Consider the following 20,413-nt stretch of genomic DNA (forward strand, 5'->3'; position numbering starts at 1 on the left):
AGAATGTTTGATGAAATGAATAACCAAGTAAAACATTTTCTGTCTACACCAGTACCACTAGGAGTTGAAATAAATTCACACAATGTCTGCTATGTCAAAACACCTTACCTTCAAAAACATGAGTTACCTTTTATTTTATAGTATGTTGTGTTTCTTGCTATTTCTTATTTTTGACCTTCAATGGTAAATTTAAATTGCATTACAGTGATTCTTTTGTAAGGAAAAGGTGAATTTTTAAAAGAAACAACCAAGTGAAGTAGAAATTTTATTTACTTCAAATTAACTAATTACTCAAATAGAAAAGGACAATTTTCACATTATGAAGCTACACAATTCCAAAACACACATGCAGAGGCTCTTAAGAACGAAATGTCTAGTAATTACAAAAAAAGTGAAGAGTTTACAGACATACAAAGAAATAAAGGGGAATTATTGCAAAGAAAAGTTTAATTTCACTTTGAACGACAACGATTTTTCCGGAAAGCAGATACTTCACTCCTTTAAGTTTCCACCCAAGCCACAATAATTTCAAATGGTCTTGCGGATGACCCAGCTGGTCACTCTTGTTTATGTGGAGACTGGGGGGAATGAGAGTCAGAAAAAGTGCTATAAACCTAATTTGGCTAGAGCAAGTTCACACGACACGACCGTGCTTTAAAAACTTGCTCTCCATTATGTACTTCCTTCCACCAGGTTGGGGGGAAAAAAAAAAAAGGGTGAGGATGGTGAGTAAATACACCAGTGGTTTCATCAGAGGGGAACTCACTACTCAGAAGGTGACGGTGACGTGGTGCCGGTCCCTGAAGTACGCGCACAAGCTCCGGAGGTTGCGGGAGCTAAGGGAGGAAACGGGGACACGGTTAAATTCGCCCAGGTGGCGGGAGTGAGGAGGGGAGGAGTGAGGAGGCGGACGTGCGGGGGCGGGGTGTCCAACACAAACACAAACACAAACACGAACACGCTCAGCATCCCCGGGGAGGGCGGACTGAAGCCACCTCACCATTCATCGCCCCTGGACCCTGCGGTCCCCCTCGGACTTAGGGCCAGAGCCCTCTGCGAAGCAACCTGGCCCCAGGAAAACGGTAGCGGCCGCAGAAGCCCCGCTCTCTGTAACGGCCGCGGAGGAGCAGCAAGCCTCCCTGTGAGTCGATGGGAGACAAGACGGAGCAGCGGTGAGGGCGGTAGGGGAGTGAAGCGCCTCTCTCCACCTTGTTAGAGGCGCGCTGGAAGCGGCCTACCCACCCCATCGCTGCTGCTTCGCAGTCGCCGCTCCCACCTTCCGCCGCCACCCGGAGGGAAGCCGGAGCGACGGGGGTCACGGCGGCGGTCAGAGGGTAAAGGTCTTGCTCCCAGCAGCCTCCGCGGTGGATACGTCGCCATCTTGGATCCGCGGGACAAGAAAATTCATGCGGTGAGTTTTTGGCAAATTTTCGGAAGTCTGGCAGCGGGGCGCGCGGCGGGGGCGGCGGATTCGGGGTCCCCGCAAGGCGGGGGAATGCCCCGGGGCCGGTCCGGCCGCGCCCGGGGTCCGCCGGTAGCGTCCCGGCCCGCCGCTTCCCGTTGCTTTTGTCTCGGCTCCAATCGAGAGAGGGAGAGCGGAGCGGGCGGGGAGGGGGGGTGGCGGCGGTGGGGAGGGAGGGGGTGTGTATGGGGGTGGTGGTGGACGGGACGTAAAGCGTCGCTGTACTCGGGCCGCTGCAGCAGCAGCTCCAGATCCTAGGCCCGGTCCCATCCGCGAGTGGCGGGGCTTCCCCAGACTCCACTCCCCTAGGCTCCCGCCAGCGCGGAGGAGCCGCTACCGCCGCGCTGCTTCCTGGGGGAGAAGAGAAGGCGGCTGCGGCCGTGGCTGAGGAGCTCGAGCCCGCTTTAGACGGCTCTGCCGCCTTCCCAGCAGCTGGTGCTGTTTCTGGCTCCTTACATTCTCAATACACGTATATCATCTGCCAGTTATGTGTATTTCTGTTAGTGTGTGTGTAAGTGTCAGATGGGAGACACTGGACTGGCTAACGGGTGTCAGGAGCCTGCAGGCCCTGGGATACCGAAGGCTGTGCATGGTGGAGGGAGAAGGAATGCAACTGCGATGCTGCCTCTGCCACCGCACCAGGAAGGTGAAGCTTCCGTAGTGTCGTAGACTGAGTCCGGATGGTCCTGGGGCGGCGGAGGAACCACAGATGCTTCTGTCTGTGAAGTTGCAAGCCCTGGGTTTCTACTTCCGCAGGGGCCTCTCCACCTTTTGCTGCTGTAGGTCTCACTTAAAAGTTTCACAGAAGAAAAGAGTAGGGTTAAAAGAGGCCTTTGTAGTTCTTAATTGAGGCACTGTTGTCTGTCCGGGAGAAAGCTGATGACTTGGTGACTGTGGTCCTTAGCAAAAGTGAATTGTAGTTTTCTTTTATACAAAGTATTTCCAAGGTTTTAGACTTTATATTTATTCCAGGCCTGTAGGTTCGGTATTACCACCACCAAAGTCTTACATAAGGGTACCACCCTCTCAGAAGGAACCTAAACATCAACTTCCTTCGAATCCTTGGAGACATCTTCACTTTTCAACATCCGGAAGACTGAGTGCAACATATTTTGTTTCATTTTCATAAAACTCTTGGTCAGAGAATCCCACTCCTTTTAAAATCGTTTGGGCAGTTCTTCGTAATTAAGTACACTGATTTGAACCCTTAGATTCTTGGCGAAATGGTAAAAAGTACTCAAAGTCAGTTCACGAGGGAGGCCAACTTAAATTTAAGGTTCCAAAGGTGAACATACTTCATGCTTGATATTGGGAATTTTTAGAGCTCGGAATCATAAGTGTGACTCTTGATTTCCCTTTTGAAGCAAGATAAGTGGAAAGAATAAAGTATGGGGTGAGGGATGAGATAGAAATTTTGAAGTATCCATTTACATACAAGGTTTATGTTGAGTTTGGGAATGCTTGGCATAATTGACAACAGTTCTTTCCAAACGTCAATGAATATGTCTCTTATAATTTTGTAAGATTGCGAATTGAAAGGGTTAAGATCATAGTGGGCTGAAATGGTTGTCTATATTCAGAGCCCAGTTCATTGAAATGTTTTATAATGGACCAAGATAATTAGTAAGCTCTGTATGTTGAATTTGTTTAGTTTGTAGTTCTTTTATAATGTTAAATCTAAAGAAAAAGAAATACAAAATACACTTAAAGACAAAACATGTTCCACTCTACTCACTTATTTCTTGACTTTGTAAGATCCTTATTGTAGCAAAGGTATCTTTCTCTCATATTTTCTGAGAGCTTGAATTGTAATAACTTTTGTGAATACTTTGTATTTTAGAGAGGAAGTGAGAAACTCTGCTAAAGTTTTTTTTTTGTATCTGAATTAGTACTTCATCAATACAAATAAGTTAATGTAAACATTTGTTGGCAGGAATCTTTTTTTAAGTATACAATGTAGAGATATCTGTAACCTAATCTGATCTCAGGGAATGAGAATTGCCTGTTTGTTTAACCAAGCGACACATACAGCCTATACAATTTTTCAGTTTCTATAATACTTTAATTTATATGGTGGAAAAGGAGGGCAAAATGCTTGTGTGTGAGTGATTTATATCCCCAAGTACCTGATCTTGAAGATAAAACTCAGAATGTGGCTTATCTTCTGATGCTGGGCAAAAAACAAAAACAAAAAAATTCAGAATGATACAACTTCCCATATACCTCTCTACAAGGACTAATTACCTTTGTTTTTCCTTTATAACTTTGAGTGTTGCACTTTTTGATTTTTCAGAGATGCTTTACAGTTATTATAACCTGAAAATTATTTGTTCAAAAGTGAGTAAAATTTTCAGGTGTATGAATAGATTTTATTAGAAGTGCTTCTAACCCAGTTCTCATTTGTATTCCTTTAGTAGATACTGGTATTAAAAGTACCTATATTTTGAAAGACCATTACAGAATTTTTTACAACCTGTATAAGTTATAGTTTTATGTTTTCTAGTGACAGACTTCATAAAATTTTCTGATAATATAAATAGAATGTATGCTTCACATATATATGTGAAATAATGAGTAAGCATTAATAGACTAGTGAAAAACACTTAGCTTACAATTTATTTTTTTGCTCTTTAAAAGCAATGTTAAACAATAGCTGTTTTTTGTTGTTAAAATTTGTTAAAATTTTCCTGAGATTTCAGGAAAATATACAACCAAACATTTATGATGTTATTTGTTACCTGGATCTGTAGGGGATTTTGTAACACAAAGAGGCAAAAGATCCAAGGTACCAGGTAGGGCAGTTTAGGGGCAGAGTTAATATGAGGTGTACTGTAATGTTTGAGTGGAATTACATACAGTGTTAATCAAGGGATCTAGTGCTATGGTAGAACTTATTCTGCTTGATGATACAGGTGACTGTTCTTCCTTACTAAGAGCAGTTTCTACCTGTGATACTTAAAGGGATTGAATTTCACTGTGACTTATACCAGATATTTTGAAAAGAGCTGTGCTAAAGTTGATGTCGTTGTAGAAAGTTTGCCTTGAAGTGGAATGAAAGTTAGGGTTTTATTTCTTTAGTTTTTCTGTTTAACATCCTTTGATTTCTATTTTAGAATTCAACTGTTATGACTAATCATGCTGATGTGGCTTGTTCATTTATTTACTTTGTCTATACTATTAGGAATGTCCTGGAAATAGAATTCATAGTGTGTTTTCTGACAGCTTGTTCTCTGAAATACAGTTGCAAATCTGTTGGTATCCGTTGGTATATCACTTGGGGGTGTGCTGCATTATAAAGTAATAAAACAGTTTACGATGTTTACTTTTTGTCAAGAGCTCATGATATATAATATGGAAATACAAAAAAAGTGAATTATTTAGAAAAAAGGGAAATTTTTCGTTTTCTGGGCACTTTAGTGCTTTGTATATGCTTAGACTCAGGATCTAAGTCCACTTAGATATATAGTTAGATATTTTGGACTATTTGCCACTTAACCCTGAACATTTTCCTTTCCTTATTCTTTTTTTTTTCCTTCTTCTTTGAGACGGAGTTTTGCTCCTCGCCCAGGCTGGAGTGCAATGGCGCGATCTTGGCTCACTACTACCTCCACCTCCCAGGTTCAAGTGATTCTCCTGCCTCAGCCTCCTGAGTAGCTAGGATTACAGGCATGTGCCCGGCTAATTTTGTATTTTTAGTAGAGACAGGGTTTTACCATGTTGGTCAGGCTTGCCTCAAACTCCTGACCTCAGACAACCTGCCTGCCTCAGCCTCCCAAAGTGCTGGGATTACAGGTGTGAGCCACCACGCCCATCCTATTCCTTTTATTCATGTGTATGTTATTGCATGTATGTGTGTGGGGGAGGGTGGTGGTGCATATTTTATGTATCTTTCACTTCTCTGTTGTTTGATGAACTTCTTCTATACTCCTCTTTGGTATCACTTTCTTCATAAATCTTTCCTGACTCCTCAAATCTTTCTGCTGTATTGCTTTTTAGTCTTCAAACTTCTATTATAGAATGTCACACTGTATTGTAATTTACTGTCCATCTGGACTGGGAGCACCTGAGAGGTAGGGCTTTGATTTGTTTATGTTCATGTTTCGAATGCCTCTATAGTGCATAATACTTAGTAGGTTCTCAATACGTATCTATTAAACTGAACTGTTGCTAGATTGTCATTTGTCAGTACTGTTTCACAATCCACAGATCTGAAGCAACAGATTGGAAAAGTGGTGGGGAGAATGGCATCCTGTATTCCTTCACTTTCTTGAATCCTGTCTTACAGTTTTGCTTCTTAATTACATATGGAAAAATAGATAACTAGCTTCTTAGAGAACTGTGTGTTGAGTTAGTATGGAATTAGGGGAGGATGTTAGTAATAGAGTGATTAATACCCTGTTTTGCTTCTGGCAGGATGTTTAGGTCTGTATTTCTTGCTGTATTATGTGTGGTTATGGCCATTATTTGAAGGAGATGTTTTGTATTTGTCTTTACAAGGTAACATGTTTACCAGTACTTACCCATGAGCTCCTATTAGATTTGGGGCTTCTGAAGTTAGATTCTGTTTTTCTCACCTTTTTCCTCTTAATGCCTGGCCCATTGGTTAGTAGAAAGCAGGATTTCTCTAGTTTGAATAAAATTGCCCTTATGGAAATAAGGTGAGATGTGTCTTATTGGAGGTCCAAAATTTAAAAAGCTCTGAAAGTTGATCATTTGTTTAGTTTTGTTTTGAATAAGTAAGGTGAGAAAATATCAACTGGAATTATACCTGTGAATCTGATTATCATCTTTCTTAATCTGATTTTCCCACTTTTTCATATGGAAATGTTCACGTGTTTGACTGCAGGTGTTGCCATTGGCAGATGTTATGTCATATATGATACATACAACATTTTACCTTTCTCAAATCTGAAACGGCAATTTTGAGAAACATCTGGCCTTTACAGGTTTGTTTAAGAGCTTGTGAGCCAGTTTTGTGCCCATTTTAGAGATGTCGAAATCAAAACAGGATAGATGACTCCCAGAATATCATTTTAGTAGATATGCTAATATTGATAATGATTTTAGGAATATTATGTCTTAATTGCCTGTACATGTTCCAGAGACCTTTTAGTGACTAAGAGCTGCTAAAGATACAGAGTATATATTTTTAAAAAGGGAATATGATCCAGTACTCAAGACACCAATCCTTTCTCTGCCTTTTCTGAATGGGAATGTCTTTCCTTATATGTGAGTAGATGAAAATGCACATTTAGTAAGTTTTTACTAAGTTTTAGTAAAAACTTAGTAAAAACTAATGATAAAATGAGTGAGAGAAAATTGTGTGTCCTGGCAATTTAGGTAACAGTGAGTAGACTTGCTTGTTTTTCAAACATATTGATACACTATTTTTCCATTTGTGTATTCAGATGTTGTAACAGCTCCAGTTTGTATTAGCATCTGGACAAAACGTAATGACTGATTATGTAATACAATGTGTTTGAGAGAGGAACATTTGGTTTTGTGTCATATCTGGCAAGAATGTGCTTTTGTATTATTTTCTACTTTGTAAATTATAATGCCTATCCTGCATGTAAATTTTGTATTTAGTTTTCTGCTTGTAAGAATCTTTCATAGGTCAGTAAAATAAAATATTAGGTTTACCGTGCCATTCCAAGCACCTGACTACTTTTGGCTTTGCTACTTAATATTTTAAAAATGTTTTACAGCTTGCAGAGAGGACTTTCATTATCTTAATTTTATATATATTATTTAAAATAAGTTTAAAACTTAACATTTATGTTTATAAACAAGCTATTTTGGTCAATAAGAAAATTAGAAGTTGGGAATTATGAAGGCCATTTTCATCTTCAGACTGTACTTAGAGTCTAATTTCTTTCTCGTTTATTTTAACGCTACTTTATAGAGAAAATCGTGATTTATTAAATAAAATAGGTGTTGATGGAAGATTTATTTTTGTTTGCATCTGATCATCTTGCAGATCCTAGATATTTAATCGAATTGATACAGAAGTTTGAAAGACAAGCAGCAGTAGGAAATTTTTGTTTCAAGCTTGACTTTCTGGCAATACACAACAGCTGCTCATTTTTAAAAATTATAAACATTCATTGAGAAACATTAAAAACTTGAAAGCAAATCGTTTGTTATGAGAATAGGTTATAACATATCATTGATGCTACATTTTACATACTATTGCACCATTATTCTGAGGTAGTCATATGCTGAACAGATTACTGGACAAAGTAATGCTTTAGGGGTGTAGTTTTTATGGGAGTGAACATGCCTGGCCTGAAATTAGACAAAAAATTGGAGCCATAATCTTTCTAATCTATGCTTATGAGAAATTCTAGGTATATTTATAAGTATGTCAGGCCAAACTTTATTTAATACAGCCAAACTGGTTAACCTGACATCTGAGATAGTCTTTAAACTGTTTAAGTTTGGTATACAATGCACTTGTGTGTGTATATCACTCATCCTAAAATGGATGTATGTGTGTAAAAAAATTGTAATCCAATGCTTAAATGAATTTGTGAAGCACAAATTAGTGAAACACTAAGGTGTTTCATATCATAGTTTGAAAATCTCTGTGCTTGATTGCCAAACTCACTTCCAACAGTAAAATTCTGTGTATTTTAAAAGTTCTTTTTCTATTCCCTGCACATGCGAAACTCGTGTAATTTAGCTGTTTTTTAGTAGAGTTTGGATAGAAATTGTTTATTAAATTAAATTTAAAGTTTAGGCTCTGCTGGTTATATGTTAGCACTCTAGATGTTTTCAAGTAAATCCTGTAGTAATTTAAGTGTTTAGTCTCTGCTCGACATTGTTATTGGATATATGATGGTGATTCAGACAACTCTCCACCTTCATTAACCTAACATTCTGGAGGAGGAGACAGACAGTAAACAAATAAATATAATTTCAGCTAGTGGTAACTTAGGAAAAAATAAAGGGGGATAAAAGTATAGCACTTGATTAGAAATGGAAAAAAAGAGATTAAGTAGGGTGATGAGAGAAGACTTCTGTGGAGGTATCATTTGAGCAGAAACAGAGAAAGGTGTAAGCCATGCAGAAATGTGGTTGAATGCTTTTCCAGACAGAAGGAATAGAAGGCCCTGAGATAGGGTCAAGTTTTGCATGTTTGAAGATAAGAAATTTCATCAACAATTACTTAGTGCTTTCTGCATAAATGGGGGTAAGCTCTAAAGGGGAGAAGAGATGATTAAAGCATAATAATCTGTGTCTTTCAACTTCTGAAAATACCATGGTGGACCCAGTAATCTGTAATAAGTTTTATAAAGAGCAATAGGGAGGAGGGATTATTTTTTATTAAGGTGCCTTGAAATTGTTTTCTACATCAGATGAATTGTGGGGGTTGGGGGGTGGTCTGTCTGGAGTACTGGAAAATGACATGGGAAAGCAAACTGAAAACTTTCCTTAATTCATGTGTTTATGTAGAATAATCAAACCTATACTTTTCTCATAAATTAGTAATGATTTTCATGTTTAATTAGATTTCCTTGTACAGTCCAATAAATGTTACTATGTGCTGTGCACTATTATAGTTGCACTGCATAATTCCTCAAGTTAAATTTTTGTCATACTGTAGAAACATCCTAGAGTACAGTAACCTTGTTTCAGGGAGTTAATGAGTTGGCTTCAAGGAGGTGGTAAGTGAACTGGGTTCTGAAGGGTGCTTTGTAGTTAACTAGGTGGAGGAGGGGAGGGTATCAGCCTTGTAAATGCACAAATCTTGGGAAAATATTCTGGATTTGGAGAATGGCAAGGTAATCCTCCATAGCCCTTGACAGAATTCTGGGACCTCATAGGAGATGTTAGTTGAAGGAATGAAGTAGCCACAGTATGAGAGGTCTTATCTTTTATGTGATGAGGGAACCATTAACCATTGGAAAAAAAAATAGCCAGTGAGATTGATAAACAGATTTGTGTTTCAGGGGAAAGTTTAGATTCCACAGTCGATTTACAATGAAAATTATAGCTTAATGGTGTGTATTTGTGACATTTTTGAAAGATTATTTTCTCTCCATTAAACAAATTGAGTACTTTGTATTTATATAAGCAGGATTTTTATTTATTAAGAACTATATGACTTTGAAACTCTGTAGTTTCTTTTAGAGAACTTGTTTGTTATACATATAAATGAATGCCTACTGTTCAAGGTTTTTCCATTACTGGGATGGAATTTTTACAAACGTTTTGGAGCAGGCAAAGTTTGAGTATTATCATCTGACGTAATGTGTTAGACAGGAGGTTTAACATTCTTAGATAAATTGGAAAAATATGAAGAAAATCTGAATCAGTGATAAAATCCCTACATAGGAGCTGATATTTATATTATATTACTAGAAGTGCTTATTTTATATATACTTGTTTGTGTGTTTCTCAAAATACTATACATATAACACTTGGTTGTATTAGGTTGCTAGCATTAGTTGTTAATTGACGTGCAAAAACAAATCCTAAATTAATATTTTTAAAGAAAAAGAATTGCTTCTCTGAGAATGTAGTTTCAGCAAATTATTAATTTTATTTTTATTTTTATTTTTGAGACAGGTCTCACTTTGTCACCCAGGCTGGAATGCAGCAGCATGATCACAGTGCACTGCAGCCTTGACCTCCTGGGCTTAATCAATCCTCCCACCTAAGCCTCCCGAGTAGCTGGGACTACAGACGCACGCCACCATGCCCGGCTAATTTTTGCATCTTTTGTAGAGACAGGGTTCCTCCATGTTGCCCAGGGTGGTCTTGAGCTCCTGCGCTCAAGCCATCTGCCTGCCTCGTCTTCCCAAAGTGCTGGGATTACTGACCTAAATTGCTGCTTTTATTGTATGCATTATATACTATTTTATCATAGCAAAAGTTAATGGTTCAACTATGGCATGTAGAGCTGCCCACGTAGCCTAATTGTCTATTTAGTTCACTTTTGACTGAATAAAATGGAGCTGATCTATCCGCTGTTAAAAAGAGTTATATTCTGAAATTTTACATGATGTCCATGTCTGGAACTAACCAGCCTGAAATGGAATCACCATTGTACTGTTTTCAATTGGCTATGTGACTTATCCTCCCTATACTTCAGTTTTCTCATTTGAAAAATGTAGATTAAAAATAAATAAATAAAAACAAAGAAAAATGTAGATAAATAACAATACTTACCCAGTAGGACTGATGTAAGGATTAAAGGTTTTTGTGAGTTTTTTGTTTGTTTTCGTTTTGGAGTGGGACTTGTTAGGTTAAAGAGGAGCTTCTGAGACGTATGAGAATTAGCCACAATTTATTTCACAGAGTGCACTATACTCTTTTTTGTATCAGATTTGTAAATGTAAACAAGAATGCAGTCTTGCTTTTAGAGTCTAAACATGTTTTTCCTACCAGGAATTTTGTTTAAATGACCTTCTGTGAAGTAAGATGTGTAATATTTTGAGTAACATAAATAAATCTTCACATTGTCTGCAGCACTTGGCAAAGCACAGGGCACATAATAGGCATTTAATAATTCGTTTGTTAAGTGGGATAAATCTAATGGGTTAGGATTCAGACAGACAGTGTCTACCTTTTACAACCTGAATAATGCAGAGTTAGTTACCTGTAGCAGTTTTTCCTCTATGCCTGTTTTCTTCCTTAAAATTAATAAAATATCTTCTTCGCTTAAGTGTATTTAAGTGGGTTTTAATAAGATCCTGTAAAACTCCTGACAGTAGGTATTTACTGGTGTTAGTTCCCATGCCATTTCCTTTATGTAGAGCAAATATTGCAAAAATTCTGGAAGTTCAGAAGAAACAGCACGTACCATTTATTTTTTTGAAAGTTGATAAATGTACCATTGAGTATGTGCTCATCTTTAATGAGCAGATAATACATTATTTTGGAAAGACTTCACACTTGGATTCAGATGATGGGTTCCAGTCTGGGCTCTATGAACTTACTAGCTGTGTGCCTGGTAAAATCAATTAGTATTGAAGAGCCTCAGCTGTTTGATAATTTATACCTCCCAGTGTTGCTGATGACAACTCAGATAATGAAAGCAAAAGTGTTTAACTGTAGAGCATGTCAAAAAAGTATCATGATAATTATTCCTGATTATTAATCATTGTAGTGAAACTAGTATAAACTAGTATAGTAGTCTCCCCTTAATTCAAGGGGAAATATGTTCTAAGACCCCAGTGGATGCCTGAAACTACGGATAGCACTGAACCTTATATGTACTATTCCCCCTGCGTACATACCTATGATAAAGTTTAACTTGTACATTAGGTACAATAAGAGATGAGCAACAATAGCTAATAATAAAATAGGCCGGGCGCAGTGGCTCACGCCTGTAGTCCCAGCACTTTGGGAGGCCAAGGTGGGTGGATCACAAGGTCAGGAGATCAAGACCATCCTGGCTAGCACGATGAAACCCCGCCTCTACTAAAATACAAAAATTAACCAGGATTGGTGGCACGCGCCTGTAGTCCCAGCTACTTGGGAGGCGGAGGCAGGAGAATCGCTTGAACCTGGGAGGCGGAGTTTGCAGTGAGCCAAGATCGAGCCACTGCACTCCAGCCTGGGGGACACAGCGAGACTGTGTCTCAAAAAAAAAAAAAAGAATAATTATATACTGTAAAAAAGTTAAGCAAATGTGATCTGTCTCTCAAAACACCTCTTGTACTGTACTTGTATTATTTGTGATCTGTCAGTCTGATAACCAAGATAGTTACTAACGTGACTAAGGGGTGGGTAGCATATGTAGCAAGGATATCATGTCCCAGGTGGTGTGGAGCGGGATGCCACAAAATTTCATCACACTCCTCAGAATGGTGCCTAATTTAAAATATATGAATTATTTCTGGAATTTTCCGTGTAATATTTTTGGACTGTGTTTCACCATGAATAACTGAAACTGAGGAAGAAGAAACCGCGGATAAGGGGAGAACTACTGTAGTTTCTTAAGTTGTATGATTGATTGAATGATTCATTCATTTTTATCTTGTGATGCTGCTGCATTTGGGTGCTTTGCCCTTTATGCATTTTTATTTAAGTAGATACCTGGCTTATTAGGCCAGGTGCAGTAGCTCATGCCTGTAATCCCAGCACTTTGGGAGGCCGAGGTAGGTGGATCACTTAGGTCAGAAGTTCAAGATCAGCCTGGCCAAAATGGAAAACCCTGTCTCTACTAAAAATACAAAAAATTAGCCAGGCGTGGTGGCACGCGTGTCTAATCCCAGATACTTGGGAGGCTGTGGCGAGAGAATCGCTTGAACCTGGGAGGCAGAGGTTGCAATGAGTTGACATCATGCCAGTGTGCACCAGCCTGGGTGACAGAGCTAGACTCCATCTCAGAAAAAAGAAAAAGACAACTGGCTTATTGGACGTTGGGAGAAAGGAGTTTGGAAAGATTGTGGGAGTGGTAAAGAATGATTCTGCTGTGTTCATCAGAGCAGGCCAGTTAATTGAATATTTTTGCATGCTGAGGTCCTGATGCTTTCTGTATGTATCTATAGCAGGAAATTTACTTCATCTTAACTCCTGTACCATTAGGGTAAAACATCATGATAATCTTTGGGGTATTCCCATTTTTGTAACTGTATTTGTGTCCTTTATCATTGTTAGCCAAGCATATTTTTCGTGAACATCATGTCTATTTTTTGAAAATCATCTGTAATTTATAATTAGAGCATTGAGAATGTCAGTGCAGTAGTTGGAAACTCTTGTGTATTCTTGTGCATATAATGTGTATGAATAACTTACACTGTTCTTTGTCCGTTAAATCTGTAAGATCTCTTGGGTACTGAGCCTTTTGAAACATTAAAAGTAAAGACCATATAAGGCAAGCAGAATAGTACTAAATAGCTGCAGTAGCAAAGCAAGGAAAGTGAATCACAGAGTAATGAATTTGGAAAATGACTGTTGTGCATTGTAGGAAAAGGCATTGCTTTTACTATCATCCTTGTAAAATCTAGTTACTGACATTAAATATTTGTTAGGTGTGCTGATTATTTAATCATGTACCGTAATAAAGCCACTTACAAGCAAAATACTTTTTTCTTCTAAAAACATATATTAAAACTTTAGAAACTGGAATACAGCTACCCTAAATCTTTACTCAGTTAGTTTGCTCTTCCATTCTTTCATATTAACTAAGGCAAATAATTTAAAATTGAGCAAAGGACTCATATCTAAAACTTATTTATAAAACTTATCCTTGTGATATAAAACATATGAACTTCTAGAAGATCTACAGATTCTGGTCAAGATATGCCCCCTTATAATTTTGATAGTTTTAATAATAATTGTCAGGCACAGCAAAATACTTGGGCATCAGATACTCAGTTAACTGTTAGGTTTACTATTAGAAGATTATTACCACACTTTAGAATAAAGTTTTCAATATCTAAGGCTCTTTGCTTATTTCACTGGAATTAACTAAAAGTAGGGAATTCATTCCTCAGAATAATTTATATCCTAAGCTATATGATGAAGAAGGCTTTTATTTTTAATTATATATTCCAGCTTTGTACCAAAAATGTACATGCTAAAATATCAAGACAAGGCAAAGATTATTTTTGCTTTTCTGTCACTTAACACTATTTCAGAATAGTTTCGGATTTATCAATTGGCTCAGAAAAAGAGTATTTAATTCCTTTGATTTTGAACATCTGATTCAAATTAATGATTTGAGAAGTTTTTATTTACTTTGGGAACTTCAACTTGGGATTCTGGGGTAAATTTTTTTAAAGAGAAGATTCTTTTGTAATAGAAAATTTCTCTATAACTTACCTATTTTATAATTTTAGATTCTTGTATATTGATATGTATTATTACAGCATACCAAGGAAGTAATACTGTTATTTACTGGTTTTTAAATTTTTATATGGAGTGAATTAAATGTGAGGTTCTGCTGAAGGAGACCTGTGGTTTTTAAAAAAAAAAAAAAAGTAGTAATAGCATATGCTTATTATAGAAAAAGTAGAAAGGAAAGATTAGTGAGAGAAGAAAATAAAAATCACTTCCAAGCCTACAACCTAGAGAACCATTGTTAACTGATGCAAACATTGTCATTTCCTTTGTATACATGTGTTTGTAAGCTCTACAGTCTCTCATTTTTCTCTCTGATTATTAAGGTAATATAGGGGGATGTGAAAATGCTGGAGAGTTGTAATAAAGAGGGGAGAAAAAGTCCCTCAGAGGTATCCACGAAAGTTTGCATTTTTGTGATGAAGAAATTGGAGTATACATGCTAATTTGGAACCTGTATTGAAAACAAAAAACAAAACTGACACCATAAGCATTTTCCAGTGTCATATATTTATCCAAAATTAGATTCTTAATGGCCAGAGCATAACTGATTTAGTGATTGTGTATGATTGAACATTTTATTTTGACTTTTTACTTTTTTTTTTTTTTTTTTTTTTGAGACGGAGTCTCGCTCTGTCGCCCAGGCTGGAGTGCAGTGGCCAGACTTTTTACTTTTACAAATAGCACTGTGATGAACATTCTTGTACCTGAATCGTTTGTACATTTATTTCTTTAGAATAAATTTCTGTAAGTACAATCATTTCAAAATATATGAATTTTGGAGGTAAGCAGGTCCAATGCTTAGCCAATTGCTGTGTCCTTAGTCAGATTACTTTTCAAGCCTTAGTATTCTTTCCGTAAGAACAGGTATAATAATACTTACCTCAGAGGTTGGAAGGAGTAAATGACAACATATTTACAGCATTTAGCACATCCGATAGTATACAGGATACTCAGAGTCTTTCCCCAACTACCCTTTTCTTAAGTAGACTCTTCTCACCTAGCATCTATTGTAATTAACTATTATGCTAAACAATTTTGTCTTTCATTCCCCCACTAGATCATGAGTAGGGACAAGTTCAGTCTAGTTCATTAATGTATATTTGAAACCTCATACAGGGCCTAACAAATATAAATATGTTGGGTGTATGAAAGGTTATCTTCCAAAGCTTTTAATATTCAGTTGCTTTTTTTCTTACAGCAAAGCTGTGCCAGTTTACGTTCTCTCCAACTCTGTGTGAATTGTGTTTTTTAATTTACTGTCACTGACACTGCGTATGGTTGTGTTTAAAAAAAGTTCTAAATTTCAAAGTTATAAACTGATAATTTTAAAACTTGTATTTTTTGGCTTTTTCTCTGAAGAGGGAATATTTTATATTCACTTCTATTTTCACGTTTTCTGTTTTTGTTTTTCATTCTTACTAATAAGCATAAAGACAAAATAAGAGTAATATGTTATAGTCCTGTCTGTGGTCCCCTCCCAAGCATTATTCCGTACTTCCTGGGAAAAAAAAGCAAATAGTATATCACACAATTATGAGACAGGGTTAATATACAGAAGTACCATATCAAAATTGATCTCCAAGAGGTTTAAACTGGATAAACTTACAGTGAAAAAGTTTAAAAGAATTTTTGCCTAATTTAATTTACTGTATCAACACTGAAAATGTAGGTTAAGACGTTATGTTAAATGCTAAAATCAGATTGTATTTTCAGTATTTTGTTAAGCTTATGTTTTCTGGAGGGCTTCAAAATCATTTTGATATCTGTGGATGTATTTGAAAATAGTATTTTGCTTGTGGGAAGTAGGCAAAGACAACATTTAGGTATTGTATTAGATACTTTCTTTATATTACTCATTTATTCATTAATTTGGCAAATATTTATTTAACTCCTACTATGTGCCCCAAGTGCTATTCCAAAAGAATATAGCAGTGTACAAAATAAAATCTATATAGATACATATAGTCTGACAGATGGTGGTAAGGATAAGGAGGAAAAGAAACTAAGAGAAAGTGTGGAGTGTGTATGAGGTGCAGATTTAAATAAGCTGGTCAGGGAAGTCCTTTCCCACTGATTTTCCCTCAAGGAGTGAGCCTGTGGTGAGGGAGCAATCCTGCGCTTATTCAGGAGAAAGGGCTTTCAGGAAGGGACAACAACAAAGAAGAAAAAACCTGAGAGAGATGTATTCTTGATGTCTTATGATTAAAAAATTGCAAAGAAGTCTGTGTGCCTAGAATGTAGTGGGAAAGGAAGAGAATGGTAGATGGGTACAGAAAAGGTCAGAGGCAAATGAGGCAAGATTTTGCTAAGCTACCGTAAGGACATTTTTACTTAGAGTAAAATATACCTTGTATATACTCTTCACAGTTGTTACATGAGGTTAGCTGAGTTTTTCCCATTTTACAGTTGAGTAAATAAGGTAGGTTCTACCACATAACTGGTAATTAAGTTCTTCCAGGTCATATAAGCTACCCAGTAAGATCCAGAGTCAGGTCTTTGACTTCATAACCTCCTGATTTTTTCGTTGTACTGTTCTTGTTCAAGCATACTTCTAGAGGCTTTCACTTTTATAGTGAAATTCAGACCGGGCTTAGTTTTTAGTGTTGATCTAGGGCAAGTTTTCATGCAGGGCTTATTATTATTTTTTTTTTTTTTTTTGAGACGGAGTCTCGCTCTATCGCCCAGGCTGGAGTGCTGTGGCCGGATCTCAGCTCACTGCAAGCTCCGCCTCCCGGGTTTACGCCATTCTCCTGCCTCAGCCTCCGAGTAGCTGGGATTACAGGCGCCCGCCACCTCGCCCGGCTAGTTTTGTATTTTTTAGTAGAGACGGGGTTTCACCGGGTTAGCCAGGATGGTCTCGATCTCCTGACATTGTGATCCGCCCGTCTCGGCCTCCCAAAGTGCTGGGATTACAGGCTTGAGCCACCGCGCCCGGCCGGGCTTATTATTTTTTAATATCCATAGGAACTAATTCCATTTTTATTTTTAAATCAACCTTGCCAAGGAAGTTTACACATAATACAAGGTACCCATTTAAGTGTCCTTTTTAAATGAGTTTTCACAAACTTATATACCCGTTTAACCATCACCATCATTCAGATACAGAACATTTCTGTCACCACTGAAGTTCACTGATTGCAGGGAGACCCCAGTCATGGCCCTGGCAACCACAGATCTGCTTTCTGTCAGTATATTTGAGATTTTTTCTAGAGATTCGAACAAATGGATTTGTAGGTACTACATTGTTTTGTGTCTTCTTTTGCTTAACGTAATTTTATGACTTATTTATGTTGCATGTATCAGTTGTTCACTTCTGTTGGATGTTGTTTTGTTGGCTAGTGCTTTTCTCACTGGTGCCTGAAACATGTTTGTTGAATGAATGCATGTAATAAATACCCTCTTCCTCCAGTTTTACTGCTTTCCTTTATGATGAGACTGCTAAAATCTCTCTAGATTTTGTATGTTGCTAGATTTAAATTTGTATATAGAATATGTGAAGAGATAATAGTGGAAAATGTGCATGATTTGGAGCTCAGTATTTGTTAAAAAGACTGTTTTCTCTATTCATTTATCTTAGTACTCTTATCTAAAATGAACTGACTGTATATATGAAGCTTTATTTCTGGACTCTCAATTCTGTTTCATTGATTGATATGCCTATCCTTATGCCAGTATCCCTTGATTACAGTCTGCAATTTTGAAAACAGGAATTTTTGAGAATCCTCCAACTCTATTCTTTTTCGAGATTATGTTATTAGTATGTGCTCTATGAATTTCCATATGAATTTTAGAATTAGCTTGCTAATTTCTCCAAAGAAGCCAGGGGGAATATTGATAGAATTGTGTTGAAACTGAACATGGGATATCTTTCTATTTATATAGTTATTTAATTTCTTTCTTTTTTTAAAATCAATTGAGGACCGGAATAGACTTTAATTTCTTTTAATAATGTTTTGTAGTTTTTATGGTATGTTTTGTATTACTTTTGTTAAACTTAAGAATTTTATTCTCTTGGATGCTTCAGAAATGGAGTTATTTTCTTAATTTCGTTTTTGGATTGTTCATTGTTATTGTATAGAAATGCAATTAATTTTTGCATATTGATTTTGTACCCTGCAACTTTGTTGAACTTGTTTACTTATTATAAAACATTACTATTAATAAAATCTTCAGTATTAAACTGCTATGTAAACTGTTCTATATTTTCAGGTCTCCTGTTGGCTTACCTTGTATCTAGTTGTTGGCATTCATTGCTGACATGGAGTATTAAAAGTCTCCCAACCACTGTTGTTGAATTGGCTTTTTCTCTCTTCAGCTGTCAGTTTTTGCTTCATTCATTTTGGTGCTCTCTTGTAAGGTTCATGTGTTTATGATAATCTTTTTAGTGGCTTCTTTAGGATTTTCTTGTCTATGACATCAGGTAATCTGCAATTAGAGGTAGTTTCACTTCTTCTTTTCCAATCTGAATGCATTCTATTTTGTTTTTTTTGCCTAATTGTTCTGGCTAGAATCTTCAGTACAGTATGAAATAGAAATGGCAATTCTGTTTAGTGGACAACCTTGTATTATCCCTGATCTTATTAGGAAAGCATTCAGACTTTAATCTTTAAGTACATATCTGTGTGGGTTTTTTTGGTTTGTTTGTTTTTGTTTTTTTTTCCCCCATTGATACCTTTTATCGGTTTGAGGATGTTCCCTTCTATTTCTAGTTTGTTGAGTGCTTTTATTATGAAAGGCTGTTAGATTTTTTCAGATGCTTTTTTTGGTGCATCTTTTGAGATGATCATGTGGTTGTTTCTTCTAATATGTTGTATTACATTTTTTGTTTTTATGATATTGAACAATTCTTGAATTTCTGGGATAAATCCACTGGTCATGTCGTGTAATCCCTATTTTGCTGTATTTGTTTTCTGGTATTTTGTTGGGGGCGTTTGTGCCTATTTTCTTTTCTTTTATTATTTTTTGAGACAGAGTCTCGTTCAGTCGTCCAGACTGGAGTGCAGTGGCACGATGTTGGCTCACTGCAAGTTCCGCCTGCCAGGTTCACGCCATTCTCCTGCCTCACCCTCCCGAGTAGCTGGGACTACAGGCACCCACCACCACTCCTGGCTAATTTTTTTGTATTTTTTAGTAGAGACCGGGTTTCATCGTCTTAGCCAGGATGGTCTCGATCTCCTGACGTCATGATCCTCCTGCCTCAGCCTCCCAAAGCTGGGATTACAGGCATGAGCCACCACGCCTGACTAGGTTTTCCGCCTATTTTCATAAGATATATCAGTCTGTGGTTTTCATTTCTTGAGATTTCTTTGATGTTGTTATCTGGATAACAATGGTCTTGTAAAATGAGTCAGGAAATGTTCCAGGTTCCAAAACTCTTCTCTGTTTTGGAAGAGTTTGTGAAGAATTGATATCAGCTTTTCTTATAATTGGTACAACTCACCAGTGAAGCTGCCTGGGCCTGAGATTTTTGTTTGTTTGTTTGTTTAATGGGAAGTTTTAAAATTACTAATGCAATCTCTTCACTTGTTATAGGTCTATTCAGATTGTCTGTTTCATCCTAAGTCAATTTTGATAGTCTGTGACTTTGTAAGAATTTGTCCCTTTCCTTTAGTTATTTAATTTGTTAGTATTCAGTTCACATTATTTCTTTACGATCCTTGCTATGCCTACCCTACAAAGTTGTAGTAATGTACTCTGTTTCTTTCCTGTTTTTAGTACTTTGAGTCTTCTTTTTCTTTTTTTTTTTTTTCTTTTCTTGGTCAGTTTAGCTCAAAGTTTGTCAATCTGTTTATCTTTTTAGATAATAAACTTTAAAAAGTATTTCTCATTTTTTTATTCTCTAGTTCACTTATATCAGCTCTCATCTTTATTATATCCATTGTTTGCTTTTGGTTTAGTTTGCTCATCTCTTTCTAGGTTTTGTTTTTGTTGTTGTTTGTTTTGAGACGGAGTCTCACTCTGTCACCAGGCTGGAGTGCAGTGGTGCCATCTCAGCTCACTGCAAGCTCCGCCTCCCGGGTTCATGCATTCTCCTGCCTGAGCCTCCCGAGTAGCTGGGACTACAGGCGCCAGCCACCGCGCCCAGCTAAGTTTTTTGTATTTTTAGTAGAGACGGGGTTTCACCATGTTAGCCAGGATGGTCTCTATCTC

General features: G+C 37.2%; 1 protein-coding gene and 1 long non-coding RNA gene across 6 annotated transcripts in view; one reads left to right on the plus strand and one right to left on the minus strand.

Annotated features, from left to right (window-relative positions):
* Nucleotides 1-253: 253 nt before the first annotated feature.
* LOC112634282 lies at nucleotides 254-1,290 on the minus strand. Its single transcript, XR_003121749.1, has 2 exons — nucleotides 1,001-1,290; nucleotides 254-836 (listed from the first exon to the last, which is right to left on the minus strand). It is a non-coding gene; the product is annotated as an uncharacterized LOC112634282 (long non-coding RNA).
* CNOT2 (CCR4-NOT transcription complex subunit 2) overlaps nucleotides 830-20,413 on the plus strand; it is a 109,455-nt gene continuing 89,871 nt past the window's right edge. For 2 of the 5 annotated variants that reach the window (XR_003121748.1, XM_025401496.1), the window contains exon 1: nucleotides 830-1,411. The gene's annotated coding sequence lies outside the window, so the exon portion shown is untranslated. Of the gene's footprint in view, nucleotides 1,412-1,643; nucleotides 2,242-20,413 lie in introns of those variants that run through there. The other 3 variants (XM_025401494.1, XM_025401493.1, XM_025401495.1) reach the window with 3 other exon arrangements.

This window comes from Theropithecus gelada, chromosome 11, assembly GCF_003255815.1.
Source record: "Theropithecus gelada isolate Dixy chromosome 11, Tgel_1.0, whole genome shotgun sequence".
In the NCBI taxonomy this organism is placed as follows: Eukaryota; Metazoa; Chordata; class Mammalia; order Primates; family Cercopithecidae; genus Theropithecus; species Theropithecus gelada.